At 43.8% G+C, this 26,051-nt stretch overlaps 1 protein-coding gene and 1 non-coding gene across 2 annotated transcripts in view; one reads left to right on the forward strand and one right to left on the reverse strand.

Moving 5' to 3' along the window:
- Nucleotides 1-26,051, reverse strand: part of SEMA3E (semaphorin 3E) — a 138,616-nt gene that overhangs the window by 101,342 nt on the left and 11,223 nt on the right. The gene's annotated exons all lie outside the window — the stretch shown is intronic.
- Nucleotides 1,428-1,499, forward strand: TRNAA-CGC (transfer RNA alanine (anticodon CGC)). Its single transcript has one exon. It is a non-coding gene; the product is annotated as a tRNA-Ala (tRNA).

Here is a 26,051-nt window from a genome sequence, read left to right on the forward strand (position 1 = left end):
TATGCAAAACAGGTTTGGTTCTGGCTGGTTTGTGGATTCCATTTTGGTTTGTTTGGTTGTGGATTTCATTTTCTTCCCATGCGTAGATATGCCCCCTGCCCCACTGGCACGCTTTTAAAAGTCAGTGATAGATATACTGCTATAATGTCCTATAATTTTGTTTTTTTGCCGTCAAGTCATATCTGAGTTATGGCGACCCCTGGTGGGGTTTTCAAGGCAAGATATGTTCAGAGGTGGTTTACTTATTTATTATTTTATTTATAAGATTTTTATCCCGCCCTTTCCCATTGCCTTCCTCTGCATAGTGACCCTGGTATTCCTTGGAGGTCTCCCATCCAAATACTTGACAGGGTCGACCCTGCTTAGCTTCTGAGATCTGACGAGATCACACACTACAAAACAACAACAACAACAACAACCCAGCCTGTGGGGGAGATGGGGGGAATGGCAGTTGGGAGGAGAAAGAAGGAGAGAATCTTTCCACATGAATAGTCCATTGCATTTGCAGAAGCAGTGAGAAAATGGGGAATCATCCCCAAGCAGAAGCAACTTTCATCTGTACGTAGGGTGGAACAGAAGGAGGGTTGCCAACATCCAGGTACCAGCTGGAGATCTTCTGCTATTACAACTGATTTCCAGCCGATAGAGATCAGTTCACCTGGAGAAAATGGCCGTTTTGGCAATTGGACTCTATGGCATTGAAGTCCCTCCCCAAACCACGCCCTCCTCAGGCTCCACCCCAAAAACCTCCCGCTGTTGGCAAAGAGGGACCTGGCAACCCTAAACAGAAGAATAATGTTTTCAGTCTATAAGACAGGGGGAAAAAAACACAGCTAACAGTTTTCAAGGTTAAAAATGGGTTGTGTGTCTTAATAAAGAATAGCATCAAGCTGTCTTTCTTCACAAACTTGGCTGCTTCTTCAGCAAGCTTGCTCACACAGTACAGGGTCAGTTCACAAGTTGCCCTTAAGTTGCAATTCAACACAAACAATGGTTGGACAAACCATTTGTGCTGGTACTGTTTGCATGTGCTCTGTCTCAACTGTGCAAAAAATTATTGTGTATACACACTCACATACTGCTTGCCTGTGGCTCCCCTCCCATCACTGCCATCTTCCTTCCCTAGCTGCTGTTGGCCACATTTTTTGCTTAATTTTCACAAACAGCCAATGATCTGCTATAACAGTGTCTGGACTAGACCAGACACATGAAGGGAATGCTCCCCTATACAAAAAAGGAAAATCCTTGCATAAAGAAAACTAGAAGTCAGAATGTTAATTAACTATGTGCAGGGATTTTTTGTTTTTTTTATAAAGGACCATTCCATCAGACAAGTCTCTACCTGCAGTTCCAAGCTCTGCAGTCCAGAAGCAAGTTTGCCACTGCTTTAGCTGCTCTTTGCATCTCAAATAAATGCTTGTTAGTTAGGGATTGTGGCTCAGTGGCAGAGCATCTGCTTCGCATGCAGAAGGTCCCAGGTTCAATCCCCAGCATCTCCAGTTAAAGGGACTAGGCAAGTAGGTGATATGAAAGACCTCCGCCTGAGACCCTGGAGAGCCGCTGCCGGTCTGAATAGACAATACTGACTTTGATAGACCAAGGGTCTGATTCAGTATAAGGCAACTTCATGTGTTCAAAGGGATTTCATCATAAGGCTTGCTATTAATATTACATATACTATGAAAACTCATGGACTTTTTTTTGCCAAGAGAAAGAAAACCAGCACACTAAAAATAAAAATGTTGGAAACATTTATTAATGTTAATTGATTAACCCAACACCTGACTCTAAATTAATTTGGCCCCGATGTGGCTAGGAGTGTAAGGCTTGCATTAATATATGTGTGGCTGGCTATAGGACTGCACATGTGCAAATCCAGGCACATTCAGGAGACCAGAGCTGAACAGACTTTGACCAGATAATAGAGATGCAACAAGGTCAGATCAGATTTGGTTACCGATGACACTAATCTCAATGGAAAATTAGTATAACCTGTGAAATAGAAACAAGTGATTTGCCTCACTTCCAAATGAGTGTGTTTGTGACTGAGATACAGTTTTCATTAAAAAAAAGTTGGCATATGCCATCATAAGCTTTTTAATCAGCACAACCCTTCACAGGCTTCTTAGAGAGTTCAACTTCAGCAAATTTACGTTACCCTTCGATCTCAATCCTTATGGATCTTTATCCCACTTCTAGCTAAGATCCAGCGGCAGCGGGTAATCGTTTGTACTTTAAAAAGAAGTCTTGATTGCTGAGCTAAAGATTAGAAGCATCTCTCCTCATACATCGGGAGTCACTAGACTGGACTGGGTTGTTCGTTGCTCAAGAAGAAATGGAAACTCTAAACTAGCCTGTTAATCCTCACCTGTTCTGTCAACCCTTTGCTTTTCAATTTGGAGCCACACAATCCTCGCAAGAGGGCTGACAACTGGGGATTTGCTAAAGAAATCTGTTTAAAGCAAGCATAAGCCCTTGAAGCAAATCACCTTGACAGCCTCCAAGAAATTCCATTTGCTGAGCGTGACCCCCACCCATTGTAAAAAGAGATAAAAGGAGCAGAAAGCCATTACCCAAAGCCACAATACTGTGCTACTTTTGGTTTATCTCCCAGTATGCCAATTTTTCTCCCTGACCAAGTTATACCAAAGATAATTGAGAATTAAAATTGTTAAATCAATTAAAAATGGCCCTAGAAAATACCAATGGCTGACTTTCATCAATTACTATTGGATTTATGAATCATTTCCTCTCATAGGTTTATTTCTTATTTTCACTGTAAGCAAGTCCCTTCCAAGAAGCTGGACTCCTGTTAGGGTTGCCATGTCCCTCTTCACTACCAGAGGGAGGTTTTTGGAGTGGAGCCAGAGAAGGGCGGGGTTTGGGGAGGAGAGGGACTTCAATGCTATAGAGTCCAACTGCCAAAGCGGCCATTTTCTCCAGGTGAACTGATCTCTATCGGCTGGAGATCAGTTGTAATAGCAGGAGATCTCCAGCTAGTACCTGGAGGTTGGCAAAAAAAAACAAAAAAACAGTGCAGGCAATTATATCACAAAACATGTATTCATGAAAAGTGCAAAATATTAAATGACAACAGTGCTTGTACAAAAAAAATCACAAACATTCACAATATTACAACTATATACAAAGCCATTCACAATGTGAAGGACAACATTTCAATAAAGCCCAATGGCTATCTTCCAACGTGACAAGTCCAAATACAAGTTTCAACAAGCTCCAAGAGTCAATGACTACTGGAACACCTCTTGCTGCTCCAAATAGGTGACAGAGGGAACGCTATCCCGGATATTTATAGCGCTTTCACCAATCGTTTGGCTTCATCAGCCTCAGTAGTTCGGTTAAAGCCCACTAGTATAAATTCCTTATAGGAGATATGTTCTGGTTGAATTCAACAGTTCTTCAACTTATTCGTTTTTATTTTATTTTCTCTTTTTACTTCTTGGCTCCCAGCAAAATGGGCTGCTAATGTTTCAACCAGAAACATCCTGTTCACCAAGTCCTCCTCCAACAGAGAGAGACACAGCAAACAGGAGTTGTGGGATCCAACATAGCAGGAGGGAGTCATATGATCCAACCCAATAATCCCCCCCTCAAAAGGACTAAAATCACACAATCCAATGGGAAATTCTCCTATGAAACCATGGGAAATATGTCACTGGTGCTTGCACTAAAGAGCACTCTGAGTGGATGGTGTGCAAGATCCATCCTACACAAGTCCTGACAAGCTGCAAAACCAAAACACTGCTAACAAAAGGTAGGGACTTGCTGGTAGTAGAACTACTCTAACAAGAACTGAGAGAGAATACAGCTTGTAATTGAAGTAAACAGCCATTCTGCCTTTAACAAGTTGCAAGTAATGGAGGTGGCTGGGTAATACAGTATTGGAGACAGGAGGAATTGTGATATTTGCTTCCATCCCTCCTGTATATAGACCTGCCTGACTGTATGCCAGCATATGCAAGCAAAATATTTGCCACTACCTGCTAGCAGCAATACTATTTTTAAGCAGCAAGTGGCGCTTGTTTCTATTCCTCTACATATTCCGTCTGCAGCACTGCCTGCCTGTATGCCAATACCTGGCAAATCTGGCACCAGAGAAATCAGAACAGGAACTCCTGATCTGTTTCTATATATGGTTTTGTTTCCATATACAAAACCCAATCGATCCAATGAAACCAAAATAGGATTGGTATAAACTACATGGTGGAAAGACAGACCTATGAGTCCAGCCTTCATTGTTGGCAAGCTGGTGTGTCAACTGTGTCTGTTCCTGGGTCAGTCAGACCTAGCCAGTGTGAACCATGCCTTAGTTACATCTAGACTGGACTGTTGCAATGTGCTACACTTGGGGCTACCCTTGGAGTGTGTTTGGAAGCTGCAGCTAGTGCAGAATGCTGTGCCCGGACTGCTGGTCAGGGCCAACTATCCGGAGCATATGTCCCCAATACTGCAGCAATTACACTGGCTACCGATCTGCACCTGAGCCTGATTCAAGGTGGTGTTTTTGTCCTTTAAAGCCCCACATTCCTTGGGACTGGGATATCTGATGTCTTCTTCCATACGTTCCTGCTCAGGAATTCAGATTGTGGGTTTATGCCCTTCTGACTGCCCCACCAATTAAAGAAGATCATTTGGTGGGTAGACAAGAGAGGTCCTCTTCTGTGGCAGCCCCACAATTATGGAACAACCTCCACAGAGAGGTGTGTCTGGCCCCTTCATTGTTGATCTTCAGGAGGCAGTTAAAGACAGCTTTATTTAGGATTGCACTTGACTGATTTAACTTTTATCATTGGCAGTCCTAATTGGAATTTTTGAGAACATAAGAAAAACCATGCTGGATCAGACCAAGGTCCATCAAGTCCAGCAGTCTGTTTACACAGTGGACAACCAGGTGCCTTTTAAACTGTGACTTTTATGGGTTTTATAGTGGTTGTTTTTACTATGTTTTTTATAATGTTTTATTAGGGTTACTAGGTACCCCCTGGCAACCGATGGGGGTGGGAAGGTATTACCAGGCTTAAAATGAGTGGCCAACCAGGTGCCTTTTAAACTGTGACTTTTATGGGTTTTATAGTGGTTGTTTTTACTATGTTTTTTATAATGTTTTATTAGGTACCCCCTGGCAACCGATGGGGGTGGGAAGGTATTACCAGGCTTAAAATGAGGCCTAGGCCTCAATATCACCAGTGCAATGACATCACTTCCAGAAGTGACGTCATCACGTCACCGGCAACAAGAGAGATGTTCTACTTGGGCAAAAACTCTATGGTAGAAGCTGTTTTTACCATGGAGTTTTGACAACTACCAGAGCATCTCCCTCATCATTGGTGATGTGATGACATCACTTCCAAAAGTGACATCATTGTGCCAGCAACGACAAGGCCTAGGCTTTATTTTAAACCCGATAATACCCCGCTGGCCAGCTGGCCAGCACCAGGGGGAGGAGTCCCAAAGTGGGGGATCCCAGCCCTGGAGGGTGTCTAGCAAACCTATGTTTTATTGATATTGTAAGCCTCCTTGAGTTCCACTAGGGAGAAAGGCAGCTTATAAATGTTTTAAATAAACAAACAAACAAATAAATAAAATGTTTCCCCTTCCACATCATGTCAGCCACTATTTTAAATTGTACATTGCCTTGAGTCTGGAGCAGAGAGTTATTAGATAAAGTAAAATGAGATCATAGGTAACGCCTAGCATGACTGAGAGATTGATCCATGCTGTGCTAGGCCTTGAGTCTTATCTGCATTTACCCACACATCACAAGTCCTGCTAGGCAGCCCAGAATCCACCAGAGTGGGGTTTACCAGTTTTTCCCAGTAACATAGCAAAACTAAATGACAGTAGCCACTAACTAGTGCTAAGGGAACCCAAGCCATGTTTAGCTAACAGAATAAAGTAATGAAAGAGACTGTATTTCCCTCCTCAGATGTCAGATTAATCTGCCACACATTTTAATGTATACATACAAGCTTACTGTAATTCAGGGTGACTTTTTCACTTCCAGTTTAATCTTTACTCTGCAGCACAAGTAAAAAAAAGATTTGGGACAAGAATAAATTATGCAAAAATATGAAGCATTATGAAGCCAAAGTACACAGTGGCATATACCTGTACATGTTCTGAGTTTCATATACGATGCATTTCAACTGTCAATTTCTAGGCTTATACCTCTTGGTAATTTCTGACATTAAACCAGCTTCTCTGCATTCATTCCATGCTTCCATAAAACACATTTGCTATTTATACTTACACTCTTGCCTTTGACATTATTATTCCCTTTGGAAGGAGCAGCCAACAGATGTCATTGCTCCTTTCATCTCCCTCCTGTGTCAGAATACTGTGTCAGAATACTTTTATTCCTTCAGTGTTAAAACTAGATTTCTGTCCGTAAGAGAGCTAGAAGAGGTGAAAAACTTAAAATGGCATCTGTATTTTGTTTCCCCATAGAACACCCCTGAGAGTTTGCTACTGTCAGGTTCTTTCTGTACCTGGGCCTTACTGGGAAAAGCTCCTGATAGGCTGCTGCTGGTCCAGACAGCTGCTTGGTTTAGCAGCTCAGTGCTTTGGCCCGGGGGATGGGGAAGAGTCCATCTATAGATGGGCATCCTAGGCTGAAAGCAAAGTAGGGCTGACAGAGTGGTTTAAAGAGCCAGTATGGTGTAATACTAGAACACGGGGTCATCTGCTGAAGCTGGAGGGTGAGAGATTCAAAACAGATAAAAGGAAGTATTTCTTCACACAACGCATAGTTAAATTGTGAAACTCCCTGCCCCAGGATGTGGAGATGGCTAACAGCTTGGAGGGCTTTAAGAGGGGAGTGGTCATATTAATGGAGGAAAGGGGTATTCATGGCTATTAGTTAGAATGGATACTAGTCGTGCTGCATACCTATTCTCTCTGGTATCAGAGGAGCATGCCTATTATATTGGGTGCAGTGGAACACAGGCAGGATGGTGCTGCTGCAGTTGTCTTGTTTGTGGGCTTCCTGGAGGCACCTGGTTGGCCACTGTGTGAACAGACTGCTGGACTTGATGGGCCTTCGTCTGACCCAGCAGGGCCTTTCTTATGTTCTTATGTTGAGAGTGGCGGACCGTAATCTGGAGAACCAGATTTGATTCCCCACTCCTCCACATGAAGCCTGCTGGGTGACCAGTCACAGTTCTCTCAGAACTCTCGCAGCCCATGCGGAGGCAAGCAACGGCAAACTACCTCCGAAAGCCTTTCGCCTTGAAAACCCTATGGGGTCGCCTCAAGTCAGCTGTGACTTGACGGCACTGTCCACCACCACCTGGTTTAGGTCAGGCGTGTGGAAATGTGTGGAATTGGTGTGGAAATGAGTCTCCACTTCTGTCTGTTTTGCTGTTTAGTGGTAGAGTGGGAGTGCTTTTTAAAAATGAATTACAGTTTATTGAGGCACTACGTGTTAACATACTACAAAAACATAATGAAGTCCATACATTAAAAACAAATAAATGGTAAAAGGCCAGGGAATGGGTGGGGGACCCCAATGTTAAAATGATTACATAAAAATAGCATGGAATACATGAACAGAAATTATATGAACAGAAAATCCATAGACTTCTATTCAGGCCACATTATCAGTACTCAGTACAGGACATGATGGACAGCAAAAAAGATTAATATCTACCATTAAGAACTGCAAGGGAGTACTTTGGAGTTTTTCATTTCTCGCAGCCTCCAGATCCAAATCTGGATCTGAAAATGGCAAGCGGATGCATACTGATTCTATAGCACATAGGAACACCAAATGGCAGTGTGCCTCTCCCTTTCCATCCACCCACCAAAGCCACCTCTCCAGATAATAAATCTTGCAGGATATGCCTGAGCTGGAGCTATGTCGCAACAATTACAACAAGCAGCTCCATTTCGAGAGTAAAAATATTGAGCATTCTTAGGCTATGGAAGAAAACGGAGAAGGGGGGAACAGCCCCCCGCCAAGGGGCCGGGTATCAAGGCAGTCCACAAGAGTGTCCCATTTTTTCACCCGTGGAAAGGGTGAAAATAGTGATGATAAGGTTTATTGTTTGTGGCCGAAGGCCATCACAATCGATCATACAAATCATTAAAATAACATAAAATAACACTGAAATAGCTTTAAGTGTTATAATAGTCCCTTCCCATCACCGTCAAGAGTGGTAACAACAATCTCCAGCTTTCCAAAATAACAGAAGAACAAAAATAATGAGGAATTAATGGTTTTTAAGGAGCTTTGTGTAGAAATTAAAAGATATTTCATTTTATCTGAGAGCTTAGCAACATAGGGGGACTGGAATCTGTGATCAGATTCTCCAAGATGTAATTCAGCTGCAAAAAACAGCCTCTAATGGGGGGGGGGGCGGAAACTGAGTTGGAATAAATGGGGGAGGAAGTATAGAACCTTTTAAAAACAGCCTGGGGGGGATTTTTAATTACTGAAACATCCTGAGGCTGGAGTTATAGTCTCTCCCTTGCCAGTGCCATGCCCACCCATCTACTTTTGGCAGCTCAATAGCCCACTTAGGGGTCCATCACAGTCCACCCTCAACATCTCCTGCAGTTTGCCCCCTGAGCAGCCAAGCGCTCTGGATATTTGCTGGGAAAAGTGTAAATATTATTTCTGATTTACCTAATATGGTACTGGATGCCATACAAATTCAAACAAAATCAATCTAAAAGGGATTGGGAATCAGAAATGGAAATAACAACGACAACAACAACAACAATTGCATCAAAGAAATTCTCCATCTACTGTGTCCTGGGCACCTGCTCGAAGGCTAGGCCTAGAGATAAAATAATTTAGATGAGCTAACTCAGCTTTGTCCTTGGACAGAAAAAAAATACACCTCAGGCAAAAAGAAAACCAGTTTAAGTAAAGCCAGCGACATTCACATGAAATTCCACATCAGGATGAACTAAACACCAAATCCATTAACAACACATTAAAAATAAGAAGGTTGTTATCACAAAATCCTTAAAGGGGTGAGAGAGGGCTAGGACTGCTGAACTAATGGTCTTCCCGCAGCATCCAAACTGATCCTGTTTTTCCTATTCTCAAAGAGAAAGTAGGAATAGTAGATCATTTAAAAAAAACCAGAAAAAATATGCACACTATTGCAATGAATTCTACATCCATGTCAGTCTGCCTGGTTGTAAAGATTTAAGGACATTTATGCACAAAAATGACAAAAACAAACTAGGATTTTATTGAGCTGATGGGTGATATATTCTCAATATCTAAGAGACGAAATTACAATTAAGGGCAGAGAAACATCCCTTTGGGAGAGAACCAGTATGGGTTTCAGTCCCATGAATAATTCAGGACATATTCTGGTCACAGGCCAACATGAGTTTGCTTGTCTTGAGCCCTTTTCACACTACGACTTTTATCTCATTTTTTATCAGTTGCTCTCTCATACTGTCTAGTGTTTGACCTCAGAATGGTGATTTCAGACAGTATTTAAATCCTTCTGGTAAGTGGGTGTAAACTGCTATTCCCTTTTTAGACCACAGCATGATCCTCCAGGATTTTCTTCTCAGCCCATATTGATAGAAAAACAAGGGTTTCTTTTTTCCCTCCAAGATATCCCCCATACCCCATTCCCTACTCACCCCCGTTCAGCTTGCTTGAAGCAATTTGGTTCTTTTTCCTCCTCAGAATGCAAGACCAATTTGACACCTCTATGTGATACCCACTGTGAATAGTTGTTCATTAAACTGTTTACTTTCACCTGCATGACAGAGAGGCTAGAACTTATGACTTCTCTCATCATCTGTTATGTGTAACTAAAGAATCACACCTGATTTATGACCCAAGGCCTTTCTTTCCTCAACTCTTCCCCCTTTCCTCTCCCCTTCTGCAACTTTCTTGAAATAAGGTAAATAATTTTATTTATTTCTATTGTATCTGTGGAAGTGAGCTCTAACTCATGAAAACTCATACTGGAATAAATGTTCATCATTAAGATGCCAGTGGACTTCTGTTTTGTTTTGCTACAGTAGACTAACACGGGCTGGTCCTCGGGAATTACATTACTAACAGACTGCAAATGTTTTTGATCAAACGTAGGAGCTAGCAAGGAAAAAGAGAGAGGTGGAGTCCAGAATGCAGCAGGAACAGAAGAGATGCTGTTCATTTTATGTGATGATCTCTCCCCACATCTATTTCTTCAATCTTACCTGGAATTCACAGCCAGGGGCCTCAGGGCTCTTTCCCCAACTAAATAAATCAAAGGAGATAGCCAGGTCTCTGGTGCAGCAGCCATATCCCAGAAAAAGAGAAACCTACTCAGCAATGCTGATTCTGTGAACTGAGGCAGATCATGAGAGGGAGGGCAGGAAGGGTTGTATTATTGTTTGGCCCTTTCTTACACGCCCAGGGTAATGCTGATCACCGCCTTGGGGTCAGGAATTTTCCTCCAGGCCAGAGTGGTCAGGGATCCTATAGGGTTTTTTGACCATCTTCTGGGCATGGAGTAGGGATTTCTGGGTGTGTGTGTGGGAGTAGTTGTGAATTTCCTGCATTGTTCAGGGGGTTGGACTAGATGACCCTGGTGGTCCCTTCCAACTCTCTGATTCTACTCCCTGCCTTATTGAACAACTCAAGCAGCAGAGCCAAGTGTTAAGATGTTTGTAGCAACAGTGGTTAGAGTGTCAGACTCAGATCTGGGAGACCCAAGATCAAATATTCACTCTGCTTGCTGGGTAACACTGAGCCAGTCACACATTATCAGCCTAGCTTGCCTCACAGGGTTGTTGTGAGGATCAAATGGAGGAGAGGCAAAACTTTTGAGTCCACAGTGGGAAGAAAGGTGGGGTGTGTGCGTGTATGTATATAAATAAATAAATAAATATTTGGTTAATAACAACAATGATAGGAATAAGAATACTGGCTATGTAGGTAGCTTCTTACAGTGGAATGTGAGATTAGGTGACAGGTCTTTCTATTAGAAACGTTCCTAAACCTTTACAGCAGGGAAATACCAAATAGGGGGAGGAAGAAACAACAAATGGAGCAAGGAAGAGGGTAAGAGACAACAGACTGCTTGTCCATTTACAAGTGCATACGCTCAGTGGCCTTTGTCCATCTCCACTTATTCCACTGAAATTTTTCTGGCCGTATCATAATCAAAACGAGAACAGAGTTTGAACTAAGCATCCCACACACGTTCCCTTGAGAGTGCTTTTATGTAAATTGGATAATGAGATTCATATGGGTAAAATAAACTGTGTACGTTGCCACACTCTAGAAGTATGAATGAAATCGTAGTTAAACACTCCTAATGTTTAAGTTATAAAACCCAATACCCACTGGAAATGTCTAAGCATCTGCAATGGTAGATGCGAGAGCCAGGTTCAACTCCTCCTGGCTCTCCTTCCAAGGTGGGTAAAATGAGTACCCAGCTTGCTGGGGGTAAAGGGAAGATGACTGGGGAAGGCACTGGCAAACCACCCCCTAAAACAAAGTCTGCCTAGTAAACGTCAGGATGTGATGTCACCCCATGGGTCAGGAATGACCTGGTGCTTGCACAGGGGACCTTTACCTTTTTTATGTGCATAGTGCTGTGGATCACATTACTCAGCGGTGTCCAGAAGAGAGGCGAGGTTCACTTTCTTAAGGCTGCATCTACGTGACACTGGATACTGAGGTAGCGCTGCAATGCAGCAGTCACCTGCAACTGGATTTTCCCATGTGGACAAGCCAATCTCGCGACAAACCATTTCTAAAGCTCAGCGACAGCACACCATCCGACAGTGTGCTGTGCAAACACTGACCTCTGAGTACGCTTATTTTGCAACCGTGGTGCCTTCAAAGACTTTCCTGGTCGCTTATGCTGTGCCAACTGGTGTTTACTAAAATATTTGCTTAGCAACTTTCAGTATTTCTCCCTTATCATCCCTATGCAGACCCATTGCGCATATATTAAAAGCCTTCCAGGCACACAACAGGAAAGCTGAAGGAGGAGCATTTACATTCATGACACAGACCAGAGTATTCAGTATGTTATTCTGTCTGCTTTCTGGGCATACTCCTACACTTCTAAGTCGAATCAGCTAGACTTTCAATACACCTGAATGCAGGACTGAATAAAAATGGAATTGATCGTTATGACGACAAGAAACTAGAACTAATTTAAAACACACAGGACAACTCCTGTCAATAGACCTTACCAACAGAAGATATTCATTTATATATTTACTTAATTTCTCCCCAATTGGACCCAAAGCAGCTTACATTGTTCTCCTCTCTTCCATTTTTCCCTCACAACAACCCCCATGTGGGCTAGGTCAGGCTGACAGTATGTGATTGGCCCAGGGTCACCCAGCAAGAATCTATGGCAGAACAGGGATCTGAGGTTTCTTGCCGCCCATTCCTGACCCAAAAGGGCGAAAGTCCTTAGGAGGCTAGGAAGGGCCTGCACCAGCATTCAGGCCCCCTGCGCCGGCGCCCGTGCCACTCACATCATCCAGGGTGGCACGGACGCTCGTGGGGGGGATCCAGATGCCATCCTCCTGGTTCGGCCACAGCAGTGCCACGCAGGAATGCTGGCTGGGTCTCCCGCTGGTGTCTCACCAGTGCAAAGACCCACACCAACGTCGTGGGGGGCGTTGCTGGGGTGTGCCAGGGGGCAGAGCTCCCATTAGGCAGCTTCCTGACCCCTTTCACCCCGGTATACTGTGTAAAACAACAGCGTTGCTGCACCAACTTTTCACTGGCGCAACCTTGCTGTTTTCAATGGGACAAAATGCCCCATTTTTTTTAAAAAAAGTTAAAAGCCTTTTTAAAGCCTTTTGGTGGCCGGGAACGGCTTTGGAGGCACCGTGGTGGCGCCTTGGCCATGCCGTCCCTAGCCGCCGAAGGCTCAGGAAAGGGCTGTTAGTTATCTAAGAGAATTACTAGGATCTCTCTGAGCAGGAATGCACATAGCCTACATTTCTCACTTTGGGGGTGCAGTCTAAGCTTCTGCACTATTTCTTTCCTTAGATTCTCTTGATATATCGATCCCCACCACTTCCCCCATCATTAAGCAAACTGCATGCATTAGCAATGCCCTCTGCCAGGCTGCTTTTGGCCATGCAGGTGGGAAAACTGCAGCATCTTAATGGGCTACACACAAACTGCAAGGCGTTTTCTTGCCAGCTCCCATGATACCAAAGCAGGCATGCCATTCTAATGCCACCCCTTCTGTTAAGCATTTCATTCCACTAGCAAGTATGTTTCTGGGCAAACCTGGAAGAGAAAGCAGGAAGACAAAAGGCCAGGGGAAAGGGGAGAAGGAGGAGGGCAGAGGCTGTAAGGATAACAGAGCCAGAAACCATTTGTAGTTTCCTTTCTAAAGGAGGTGAGATGCTTTGTACTAGCAACCATCAGCTGTCAGCATCCTTTAAAAAATCACCCTTTAGCTCTTCAAGCCAGAAGAGAAAAGGCTGTTTTCTTATCTGGTGGTCATACCAATATCTTCCTTTTCTCAGGCAAGGATCTCTATCCGCTGTTATTTAAAGCCCAACCACACGGTCCCATCTAGAGTTGCCAGGGAGGGCTGTTGGGGGGGGGGGGAGAGAAATGTGGGGAGGAACAGAGATAGCATGTCTGTTCCAGCAAAAAAAACTGAAGAGGCACAGGTGGCTCTCTGAATCACAAGAAACTCTGGTTTCACCAGAAATTATGTGATGCCGCACCAGAGGTTTATCAGACGTTTATGTGATGAAGTTATGTGACACCACGCACGTGATGCTGTGGGGGAATGGGATCCCTAGTCCCTTCTCCCCCCAGGACTTGACTTGATGGATTGATCAGGTTGCCTGGACACAAGCAAACCCTACTGAGCCTCAGAAAAACTAAAGTTGCCAACTGCCTTGGAAATCTCCCAAATTACAGAGATCAATTTGCCTGGAGAAAATGGCTGCTTTGGAGGGTGGACACTGGCATTATACCCTGCTGATGTCACTCTTCTCCCCAAACCCTCCCCTCCCCAGGATCCACTCCTGTATCTCCAGGAATTTCCCAATCCAGATTTGGTAACCCTAACTCAACTTATTCAAAGCCACTAGAACATGTGAGCACAGCAGGTTTCACTTCTAACATTAGTTATAGTCTTGTTTTGAACAGTAAATAGCTATTGTAGCGAATTGCCCAAGGCAACACACATGCTTCCCTCCCTCCCACGGGATCACGCCACCTCCTTCCAGCACTTCCGCAGGATCAGTCCTGCTTTAACCAAATTTAAAGTGTTGACTCGCTGCAGCTGCAGGTAGACGCTGGTGCATTTGCGCACCCAGGTTGACTCCCTGCCAGGTAGAAGCCACCACCCAGCCCCAGTGGCAGCTGCGGTGGCACCTCTTCCCCCACCCTGACACCGTGCCTCTCTCTTTCCTCCCTCCCCCCATGCCTCTCTCTTTCCTCCCTCCCCCCGTGCCTCTCTCTTTCCCTCCCCCCGCTCCCTCCTCTGCCTTCCCCCAGCACCAGCTGGGGGTTTAAGCACACCTTAAAAAAGCCTGCAGCCCAAACCCCCACCATCAGAAGCAGAGATGCAGCGGCGGCTCCTTCCGGTGCCAATGCCATGCATTGCCTCTGCGTCAGTGGTGGGTAGAAGTGCGGCATGCGTGCCGGAAGGAGCCATCACCACTGCACCTTTGCTTCTGATGGTGGGGCTCCGGGCTGCAGGCTTCATTAAGGGGTGCTTAAACCCCTGGCTGGTGCTGGGAGAAGGCCTAGGAGGGTGCGGGGGGGGGGAGGGAAAGAGAGAGGTGCTGGGTTGGGGGTAGGCAGTAGCTTCTCCCAGCTGGGAACGTGCCCCTTTCTATTTGTTTGTCCCTGTTTTATGTCCCCATGCGTTCAGTTTTTTTGAATGCGGGAAAAGATAGCGTTGGACAGAGCAGGGACAAACAAATAAGAAAATTGCCATGTTTTAATGGCCAATACTGACTTTGATGGACTAAGGGCCTGATTCAGTATAAGGCAGCTTCATGTGTTCGTGTATAAAGGATTCAAAATCAAACAGATAATGCATACGTTAACATTTCCAAATGCTTAGCCCAAAAAATCCAAAGGCACACAGTATAAATTGGTTTATAATTGTTCTGTTAGTACTTATGATAATAGTTTATACTATGTGCCTGTCATCACCTGTGTGCTGATGTCCCTAGTAATACCCCTGCTGGCCAGCTGGCCAGCGCCAAGGGGAAGGCCCCCAAAGCGGAGGATCCCCTGCCCCCAGCGGGGGTCTGGCAAACCTAATGTGAGCCCAACCTCCCTTCACAAGAATGTAAGGAAGCATTTGTAGGTAGTGAGCAATAGGGAGGACACACCTCAGCTAGAGAAAACAGCTGGGAAAGCATCTGCAGGAGGAAATTAGGAGGAAAGGGAAGACATGCCCTCAGGTGCTTGTTTTCAGAACAGAAAGAATGCTGGAATCCACATCTTCCTGCATACCTAGACATGAAAGTTGGCTCAACCGTTTAGATTTTGTTTTGATGATACAGTATTCATTTTACCGAAATATTCGTAGAAAATTAAACTGTCATACTTGCATATTTAGGAGAGTGAACATTAAAAAGGATTCCTGATACATCCAGGTGCAACCAAAATTTGCTCCAAGCTTCAATTCTACCTGCCTCAAAATCTCAAGAATCCATCCCTTTCAAAATTTAGCTAAGCAAAAATCCAGATTTTTTTTTTCAGGATTAGCATTTCTAAAATAACCTTAACTGGTAGACTAGCTAAATGCAAACAGATCTTCCAGTTTCTTCTTCCGAGCAATTATCTCATCACACATAAAATGTCCTGGAGAAGAGGGTCAAAACCTGTAAAGCATTTTATGTTGGTGATGAGTGCTGCTCTGCAAGATAAATGGCATACCTGTGATTAAACACATTTGAATTATTCATATGGCATAATATATATTAAAACAGATCCCTAAAACTAGGTTCCTGTCACACATTACAGGGACTGCTGTGTGATCCATCCCTCCGAGATATGACCTTCTGAAGCCGCACAGAGTCATGCCTGGAGAGCAACATCCAGGGCAGAGGCTCCTCGAGAGTGCCCTAGTTTTATATCTCAGACCAGATGAGCAGAGGACTCGTCAATTATAACCAAACTTCAAGCATCTTTATAAGAGCCCTTTGACTGCCTGCTTAAAGAATACCGTGATGGGGAAAGATGGAAAGGGCTGCCAAGTAGCAGTCAATTTAGAACATGAGAACATAAGAAAAGCCATGCTGGATCACACTAAGGTCCATCAAGCCCAGCAGTCTGTTCACACAGCGGCCAACCAAATTATGGCATCCTGTAGGGTATTCAAGGCAAGAGACGAAATGAGGGCCTACCTCTGCTTATTGACTAGGGAGAAATGCCTCGTTTTTTAAATCCTTTCTTCTGCTCAGAAAGAACTCTGGGGAAGCAGGAAGAAGAAAGCATTTGAATCCCTACCCCTTGACACGCTGTGTTGTAATTGGCTGTAGTGCTTTCTGTGAGAGAAATGTCACTCCCCCAAGCTTTTATGTGCTGCACTTTGCCTTATGCACGGTTATTTCACCTAGGACGATCTCAAAAGAGATCAAATAATCGGGTTAATAGACGAACAGCAAAACCTGAGATTTGTGAGGGCTGGCTGTGAGGTAATCTCTAATGGACGAAAAACTCAGGCATAACTCCAAGGAACAACCGAGACAGACCGGGGGTGAACGTGAATGAAAGTACCCATGCTTAAGTGACCACAGACACCTGTTTCTCTGACAGGAGACAAGGATCCATCAAGACTCCCAAGGTCTTAACAGAGTGTTTCAGCAAAAACTTCACAATATATATTGTAGGAAGAACACATACCTTGTAAATAGAGAATAACAAGGTCAAAGATGACCAAGAAGAGGGGAAATATTGACACACATAAACAATTCTTATCAGATTTCATCTCCCTGGCTGGATACCCCCATAGCATCATGACATTTTTAGCCAACTGTGTTGAGGCATCATAAATAAGCCATTTCAATGTCATTTTACTCTTGCTTAATCCACCTACCCACAGTGAAACATTCAGCTTAATTACAAATGGCAGCTGCACATAAAGTCCTCAGCACAAAGAAATGATCCCTAGCAAGATGCAAATATGTGAATATTTACTATTCTTCTATTTTGCTCTGAAAATACTAACTTGTTTACGGTTCCTCCATTAAATTATTTTCTATCCTACCATTCTTTAAAAAAAAAAAAAAAAAACCAAGGCAGTTTGCAAAAACACAAAACACAAAAAATGTTAAAGGGGGGGATGATTTTAGCATTAATTGGCAAAGTGATGTTATCTGTTTCTCAAGTCAGGAGACGAGATTATCTGCAGCAGCCAGCCAGAAGCTTCAGTATTGATTATACATTCATTGCATGCCAGGAATCAGGACCCTGTGATGGATGGCTTCTAGTTCCACCCTTCATATGTCATAGCCAGTCCCTGATTCCCAGCTTGTGGGAGGGAAGCACTCATCAAACTCTGAACAGTAGAAAGCATAGATCACATTTCCCCTTAAGAGTTAAAATGGACTGAACATGTCCCGTGCCAGTATTGATCTTGATCAACTGGCTAAGATTTTCTCATTTCTCCAACAGTGAGAGCCGTTCCCAAGTGTTTGAATGTTTAGGGTTGCCAACCTCCAGGTAGTGGCTGGAGATCTCCTGCTATTACGACTGATCTCCAGCCAGTAGGGAGAAAATGGCTGCCTTTGGCAATTGGACTCTATGGCACTGAAGTCCCTCCCCAACCTCCGCCCTCCTCAGGCTCTGCCCCAAAAATCTCCAGATACATGGTCGCTTAATAGTTATCTTCCTGATCCTCCTGTGGCTGTAACTACTCTGGCAGCTGAGGAAAAACACCTTCACCTGAACAGAACAGCCAATAACCAGCTGTGGTCTCACCTATTTTCTGAAAAGCTCAGTGGGCACCACATGAACACATGAAGCTGCCTTATACTGAATCAGACCCTTGGCCCATCAAAGTTAGTACTGTCTACTCAGACCGGCAGTGGCTCTCCAGGGGCTCAGGTAGAGGTCTTTCACATCACCTACTTGCCTAGTCCCTTCAAGTGGAGATTGAACCTGGGACCTTCTGCATGCCAGGCAGATGCTCTACCACTGAGCCACAGCCCCTCTCCACCAGGGAAAGTTTTGGTATAAGAAGAAGACAAAGATGAACTGTTTTTTATATGCCGACTTTCTCTACCACTTAAGGAAGAATCAAACTGGCTTACAATCACCTGCCCTTCCCCTCCCCACAACAGACACCCTGTGAGGTACGTGGGGCTGAGAGAGCTCTAAGAGAGCTTCGACTAGCCCAAGGTCACCTAGCTGGCTTCATGTGTAAGAGTGGGGAAACAAATCAGTTCATCAGATTAATGTCCACCGCTCATGTGGAAGAGTGGGGAATCAAACCCGGTTCTCCAGATTGAAGTCCACCGCTCCAAACCACCGCTCTTAACCACTATACCACATTAGGCAACCCTGCTCTGTAGAGCCACTGGAGCTCTGTTGATTTTTTTTCTGCACTATAATGTTATTTGTGCAGAGATCCATGTGTTCATGGAGAATATATCTGATGTTCTGATAGGTATGATAGGTTAACAGTAGGTGAAGAAATCTATACTGCCAAAATGGACTAGGAACATGCACACGTTGGACTGCAAATCTAGCAATTTCACTGATGGAATCCAGAAGTATCTTACTTATGCACTTGCAACTGGACTGTTTTCTCTTTAATAAGCAATTTAAAATGCTCTTGATAGCCTTGCTAAAGCCCTTCAGATCTTGACTCCTTACAATTTAGCTATTTTTATTTCTTATCCTGCATTTTCTAACTCAGTCTTGCAAGCAACCAGTCAAACTGATCCACAGCTGGCTGCTTCTCCGTGGCGCAGAGTGGTAAGCTGCAGTACTGCAGTCCAATCTCTGCTCAAGACCTGCGTTCGATCCTGACGGAAGTTGGTTTCAGGTAGCCAGCTCAAGGTTGAATTAACCCTCCATCCTTCTGAGGTCTTGCTGGGGATAAAGGGAAGATGACTGGGGAAGGCACTGGCAAACCACCCCGTAAACAAAGTCTGCCTAGTAAAGGTTGGGATGTGACGTTACCCCATGTGTCAGGAATGACCCAGTGCTTGTACAGGGGACCTTTACCTTTTACCAAACAAATCTATTGTATGCCACGAGGAATAATTCCTCTCCTCCTCATTATAAAATAAATTTAGACACTCAGAAAATCTGCTATTTGACTTACAATAGAACATTCATTGCATCACAATTTGAAGCCAGTAGGCCTTTAGATAAAACAAAAACAAAAAACAATTAAACACCATGGAGGAGGAAGATGGAGCAGATGTCACTTAGAAGGGCTTGGTATTCTATCAGCCTTTCTTCCAAATATTAGTTCACTGGCTTGCAGAACTGCCACATTAGCCATTTGCCAAATATAAGCATTATCATATGAAAGAGTTTTATTTAAGTCCCTTCTAAATCTATTAGTAAATATTCATTTTGCAGGGAATCTGGAAACTGGCAAAAAAAATAACAATAATGGTAAAACTTGGATACTGTGCTCATAGGACCCTACAGCTTGGAAACTGTATTGCTTCCATGCTGATGAAATGTTTAAAAATGTGAGCAATGCAATTTCATAAGGATTCAACACTCACTGTGAAATTTCTTTTCCTCAACAGCTGCTGCTTTGCAGGAGTCCATAGGTCCACAGAGGACCATCTATTCCCTACCTAATACTGGCACAGAACCAAATATCATATGCTGCAACCAACAGGAAGAGAGTTTATTATGATGCTGAGCAAACTATTCTTAACAAATGCATTATTCAGTGACTGAACCATATTTCCTGATGCAGATTGAAATTTCCAGCTATCTGACACTTCAGCTTGTTCACAGTCTTGAGGGTCAATAATTCATGCTCTGCTGAGTTTGGATTTGTTGCAGACAAAAGAGTCTCTCTCTCTCTCTCTCTCTCTCTCTCTCTCTCTCTCTCTCTCTCTCTCTCTCTCTCTCTCTCTCTCTGCCTCCAGTGGAGGAGTGTAACAATGCAAACTTCAGGTCAGGTCAACAGGATAGCCTAAACACAAGAGAGAATAGTTCTGCTGGATCAGAAGTGCTATAACACACACAAGAAGCTGTCTCTGAAGCAAATTAGGAAAGCTATCCAAAAAGTAAGGAAACGTGCAGGTAATTCCAGAGTCTGCAACAGATATTCTCATACAATGACTTGGAAAAATTAATAGATTCTGGCCCAAAGCTCCCACAAAATTGCAGAGCTATTCCTTCTTGGACAGATAATAAAAGTACTAGAATTATATGTGTTTTGCTATTTTAAAAGTGTACAATTGTGTCATTTAAAGGCAATACAAAGATCAGACCTGGGCTTGACAAATCCCAGCTGCCAGGTCACCATGGTGCCTAGAAATTTCATTTGGTCCCTAGCATTTTTTGTGCCAGTAATCATTAGAAAATGTGGTCATCTTGAAGGCTGAAACATGATGCTGGCGCTTAAATTTTTGAGCTGGCTTCTACAGCTAAAGAAAATCTGTCAAAGCCTGGCCCAGGCTATCCATCAAACCTGTGGTTTTTGTTTTCTTTTGCTGGCAACTCCTGTGGATCCAATCTCAGTGCCTACGTATGTCAGTGCTAAGACCCAGACACAGCCAAAGAATCACCAAGCCCATCTGCAACCTACACAAGGTCACATTTCCCTGCCCCCTGGGCTTAGGCTGCAGCCTTATGCCCTCTTACTTGCGAGGATGTCCTAGTCAAGACCACCAGGAGACATCCAGAATGTCTGAGCATTACTTCCTTGGAGTGGCTTGTTCATTCTACGATCCTAGCACAATGTTTGACAGCCCTATATGTTTGTTTATGTACATTTTACAGACCACCCATATCAACCTGTAATCAATTAAGAGTGCTTTCTCTCCTCCCCCCTTTTTTTGCCTGTGGTATCTGCAAGGATTTGCAAACAGCTTATGGGTCAAAATGCAGGTGCTGTCATTTGCAGAAATGGCAGTGAAACACTGGCTTCGTGTATTTGCTCTCCAGAATGAAACAATGCAGATGCCTGGCTGGAATTTGTTGCCATCTAAGTGACCTAGAAACTATCTAGCAGCGAGGAACCAAAGCAAAGGAATGTCTCCGGCACACAGGCATGTGCTCCAGCATTCTTTCCTCCCTCCCTCTCCCAGCCAAACCCATTTACAACTCAGACGCCGTCAGCTCAGGGCTGGTGCATTTGTCCAGGTGCAGACACGGGGCTGGCATATTTCTGTAGCAAGGCAAAACTGGAGCAAAACTCAATGTATAACCTCTCAAGGCCATCCTAGTAGATTCTAGGAATTTAGATTTACTGGAACCTGTGTTGATTGACAAAAACCTGTTTTCTGAGCAGAAGACTCTCAAAATGTTATGGGGGGGAGGGGACTGACCAAAGTACTGCAGAATCTGTAGCTAAGTTTCTGTTTTCTGCAATGAAAATATGATCTGAAATAATTTCCTGTGTATAATCTACTCAGATTCTAACTCTTCAACTGAACGATATACTAGGATGAATGGTCATGGTAGAGGCTAGGTTATGGATTGCAAAATTCTTTTACTGGCTGAAACTGGTCTTTTCCAGGAAGGCTATTGCACAGTTAATTTTGCAGGATAATTTTGTCCCTCCTTGGCTGAGATTGCTCAGAAATAAAATGGGTTTTTATGGCCTTTCACAAGAATTCCTTGTCTCAATGGATTATCCCCAGGCTAAGGCTCTGGTAAAACAGAGAATATTCAACATCAAAAGGAAACATGATTTGAATAGGGTTAAAAGCAGTTTATTTGATACTAGTACTCTTAATAAAATACTTTTGGCATCTTACATTTTCCATCTAGACAATCCAGATTATGCGAGTGCATTTACTTTGTTGCGTCACAATGCACTCCCCTCAGCTATTCTGGAGGGTAGGTACAAAAGGATTCCTCTCAAAGAATGTGAATGCTTAAGTAAAGAGGGGCATGTTTAGAACATGTTTTTGGAACATGTTTTTGACTGTAAAATCTACAAACATATTTGGGATGCTTTGATTGTTCCAATAATGCAAGGCTCTCGAGGGAAGAATAGATAGTATGTTATCCGATAAAGATCAGGAGATGACTCTAAAGGTGGCAAAATTTGGCTTGCAGGTCTTAAAGATCAGGAAGTATTGGTCTGCAGAGGTTCAATATGGTCATAAGAAGATGTTATCATATATATCCTTTTTTACTCATCCTCATTTGTTTTAGTATTATCTTATTTTATATTTTAGTGACGATGAACAATTATTAATCATATAGAGATGGACTGAAGACATTAGATTTATATTTACAACCTACGTATGTAACACTTTTAATTCTTTGTATATAATAGCAGTCTGGTCTAGGACTGTAATAAATAATTACCTACCTACCTACTAGGATGAATGATGTACGCTGAGATTTTGTGTAGGTACTTAACTGTGTAATAGGGTTGCCATCTCTGGGTTGAGAAATTCCTGGAGATCTGGAGGATGAGCCTGGGTAGAGTAGGATTTGGGGAGAGGAGGAGAGTCCACCCTCCAAAGCAGCCATTTTCTCCCAGAGAACTGATCTCTGTCATATGGAGGTCACTTGTAATTCCTGGAGATCTCCAGGTCCCACCTGACTATCAAGGCCATCACCAGCTGTGTCACACCATTCTAAGCTCACTGACTTAAGTGGACTTATAAGCGTGTAACTTTGGTTAGGACTGCAAAAGTGTGTGGTAGGAGACTTCAAGAGCTGGTTCACACTGAACATCAGCATCTAGGTTGTACACACTGCAGTGTTTGTACAAGCACATGGAAGAGAAAACCTTGGGCTCAAGTGCACACGTACATAAGAGGTATGCAACTTAATGATCTCTACATTTTTATTTGGAAGTTAGTCTTAACTGTACCCAATGAGGCTTACTCCCAAGTAGGCATTGCAGCCTTAACACAAACCAGGTTTAAAGATGTATATTCTACCCTGCCCCGCAGGTGTCCCAGAGGAGACTGGTGCTATAGGATGGCCCTGGCTGAACAATCTTTCTCCTGTCCTCAGAGTACCCTGAGGATGGTAGTCCTAGGATTTCTAACAGTGGGTTCTCCTTCAATCAAAGGATTCTTCAGGGGAAGCTCTGACAATTAAACTGACATAAAATTAATGTGACTTTCTAATATAGCTTTGCCAGTCCCATGGGATCTTGGGAAGCGTTTAGAGGTATTGCTTCCCAGTGATTTGGGCTTGGGCTTAGGCAGGGGTAAAATCCCAGCAAGCAGCTCTACCGTCACATGAGCTGCTTCAGAGGAGAGTCCATTTGTCTGCACCATGTCTCTGAGACTCTTTTGTGAGCATGTAGTCTGTCTAGGAGTAAGACTACATTCACAAAAGGGCCTCAGAGATCCAGTGCAGCTCAATGGATTCTTCTCTGCAGCCGCTCACGTAATATTCACACAGACAAGGATCCAGAGGATCGGTACCAGTTGTTGGTGGGTTGCTCAGTGGGAAAGAGCTATTTCTTTCTTGCCCTGCCTGTGAATTTCCCAGGGGCATCCTGCTGGTCTCTATGAGACCTTTGATATGATCCAGGAGGGCGTTTCTGAAGTTGTTTCATTCCTTTGGGATATCTGATGGATACATTTCATTGATATGTACGGACAAAATTCAGGCTGGTGTCGTGGTTAAGAGCGGTGGTTTGGAGCATTGGAGTCTGATCTGGAGAACTGGGTTTGATTCCCCACTCCTTCACCATGAGCGGTGGACTCTAATCTGGTGAACCAGGTTGGTTTCCTCACTCCTATTTATGAAGCCAGCTGTGTGACCTTGGGCTAGTCACAACTCTCTTAGAGCTCTCTCAGCCCCGCCTACTTCACAGGGTGTCTGTTGTGGGGAGGGGAAGGGAAAGTGATTGTAAGCTGGTTTGATTCTTCCTTAAGTGGTAGAGAAAGTTGGCATATAAAAACCAACTCCTCCTCCTCCTCCTCCTTCCTTGAATGTGTGTGGCTTGACTCACCTGCACAACTTTTCTGCAGTACACCTGGCCTCTGTTTGGGATGCACTGCTGTCACTAGTGTAGTCTTGGGAAGATAGGTATGAACAGGTGGTCCCCCTTACAGCACAGTATAGTTATATCTATTTATTTAGAAATCTACACCCCACTTTCTCCCCAATGGAGTCCAAAGTGGCTTACAACATCCTTCTCCCCTTCTCCATGTATCCTTGCAATAACCCTGTGAAGTAGACTAGGCTGAGAATAAGTGGCTGGCAAAAGGTGACTCAGCGAGCCTTCATGGCAGTGTAGGGATTCAAACCTGGGCTTCCCAACTAGATTACCAACTCTTAAAACTATGGATTAGGGTATATTTTCAGGATGAGAAAAATAGACAGAAGTGCAAAGAATATTAATGGTGAATTAAAAGTCAACTCCTGTGCTCCAATTCACTTCCCCTGAATGAATGTGGAGACAAAATGCAAAAAAAATTAGTGCCACTAAAATATTATCATTTTTCCCCAGCCATGCTTTTCACTTTCCAGCAATGTTTTCTTCCCTAGTAACTTGGTCCACTGCCCTCTAAGGGAGCAGGGGGCTGTTTTGGCTGTGCACCTTCTGAAGGAACAGAGGACAAGGCATGCTGGGGGCCCTAGTTTTAGCACATAGAACTTTTCTGTGTCAACACAGCCCCCGCTAAACTGGAGAATAGCTTAGCTGAACAAATGTTTGCAGCGGACCAAACTGTTTTTCCATGGCTTTCCCCTCTTAGGGAAGCATGTTGCTTCGAAAATGACGGTTTCTTAATTAGAGTTGACTCCACGCGGTGGTTTCATCATCTTTGTCTGGCAGCATGAAAAGAGCCAGGACACCGACTTCTTAATGCAAAGTGTCCCCAGTTGCAAAGTTTTACAATCCTCTTTGACCCACGCTTCCTCAGGAAGGCAATGTTGCCACGCAGCATACAGTAAATCACATTGAGAATATTACTCCCACATACAATAAAACTTTTGTTTCCAGTGGAATACTCACTCGCATCATCAAATTTCCACCAGATGGTGTTGTCACTTTGAAAGCAGGCAGATAAGAGCACAGAAACAGCCATCTCTAGCCCATTCATGTTTTGCAGTTTCGAGTGACACTCAGTTCTCCAGCATCAAACAAAAACCAGCACGTTAACACAGCATGCCGTCATTCTTCATGACAAGCAACTTCAAACCAGTCCAAGTCCCCCTGCACAAAACCCACAGAAGCTTCTGTTGGCAAGATGTTGTTGAAAGAAGGGCTGAAGGGAGGCCTTTGCCAAAAAACACACAAAGCTCAGAACTCTGTGATCAATGCGGCAGCGGAGGTGGGGCTGTCCTGAAATCATGGCCATTAACTTGAGAGGCACATATTCCCAAAGTAATGTCTTAAAATGATAAGAATAGTTTCTGCGACACCAAACCAAGAGTCTTTACAGTGCAATCCTATGCAGAGTTACTGCAGCCTAAATCCATTGAAACCAATGGGATTAGACTGGAATAACTCCGTTTAGGATTATACTGTTAAAGTGCCATCTCAAGTTTATTGAGTTTAATGGACTTAGAAGGGTTTCATTCTGCTTAGTATGGCACTAGTGAGTCTAGCATCCAGTTAGGAAAAGTGACAAACTTTGAGAACTCGCAAGCCATGAAAGGGAGGACCAAGCCATGAAAGGGAGGGCTCTCCACGTCCAGCAGGAGAGCCAGAGTGGTGTAGTGGTCAAGAGTGGTAGTTTGGAGGGGTTGACTCTGATCTGGAGAACAGGGGGCTTATCACTCCCAGTCCAGGGAACGTTTCTGAACCCTTTAAAACTCAGAGCATTCCTTCCCCCATGCACCACATTTTCCCGTTTTCATCATGAAACCGTTTTGGAGCCATATAATGCCCACTGTATCCCAAAACCGTTTAATGACGCTTTAAAAACTTATCCCGTTCCCATAACGTTTTCTCCTTGGGTGCGATAATGCCCAGACGTTT

This window comes from Euleptes europaea, chromosome 3 (genome assembly GCF_029931775.1).
Source record: "Euleptes europaea isolate rEulEur1 chromosome 3, rEulEur1.hap1, whole genome shotgun sequence".
Lineage (NCBI taxonomy): Eukaryota > Metazoa > Chordata > Lepidosauria > Squamata > Sphaerodactylidae > Euleptes > Euleptes europaea.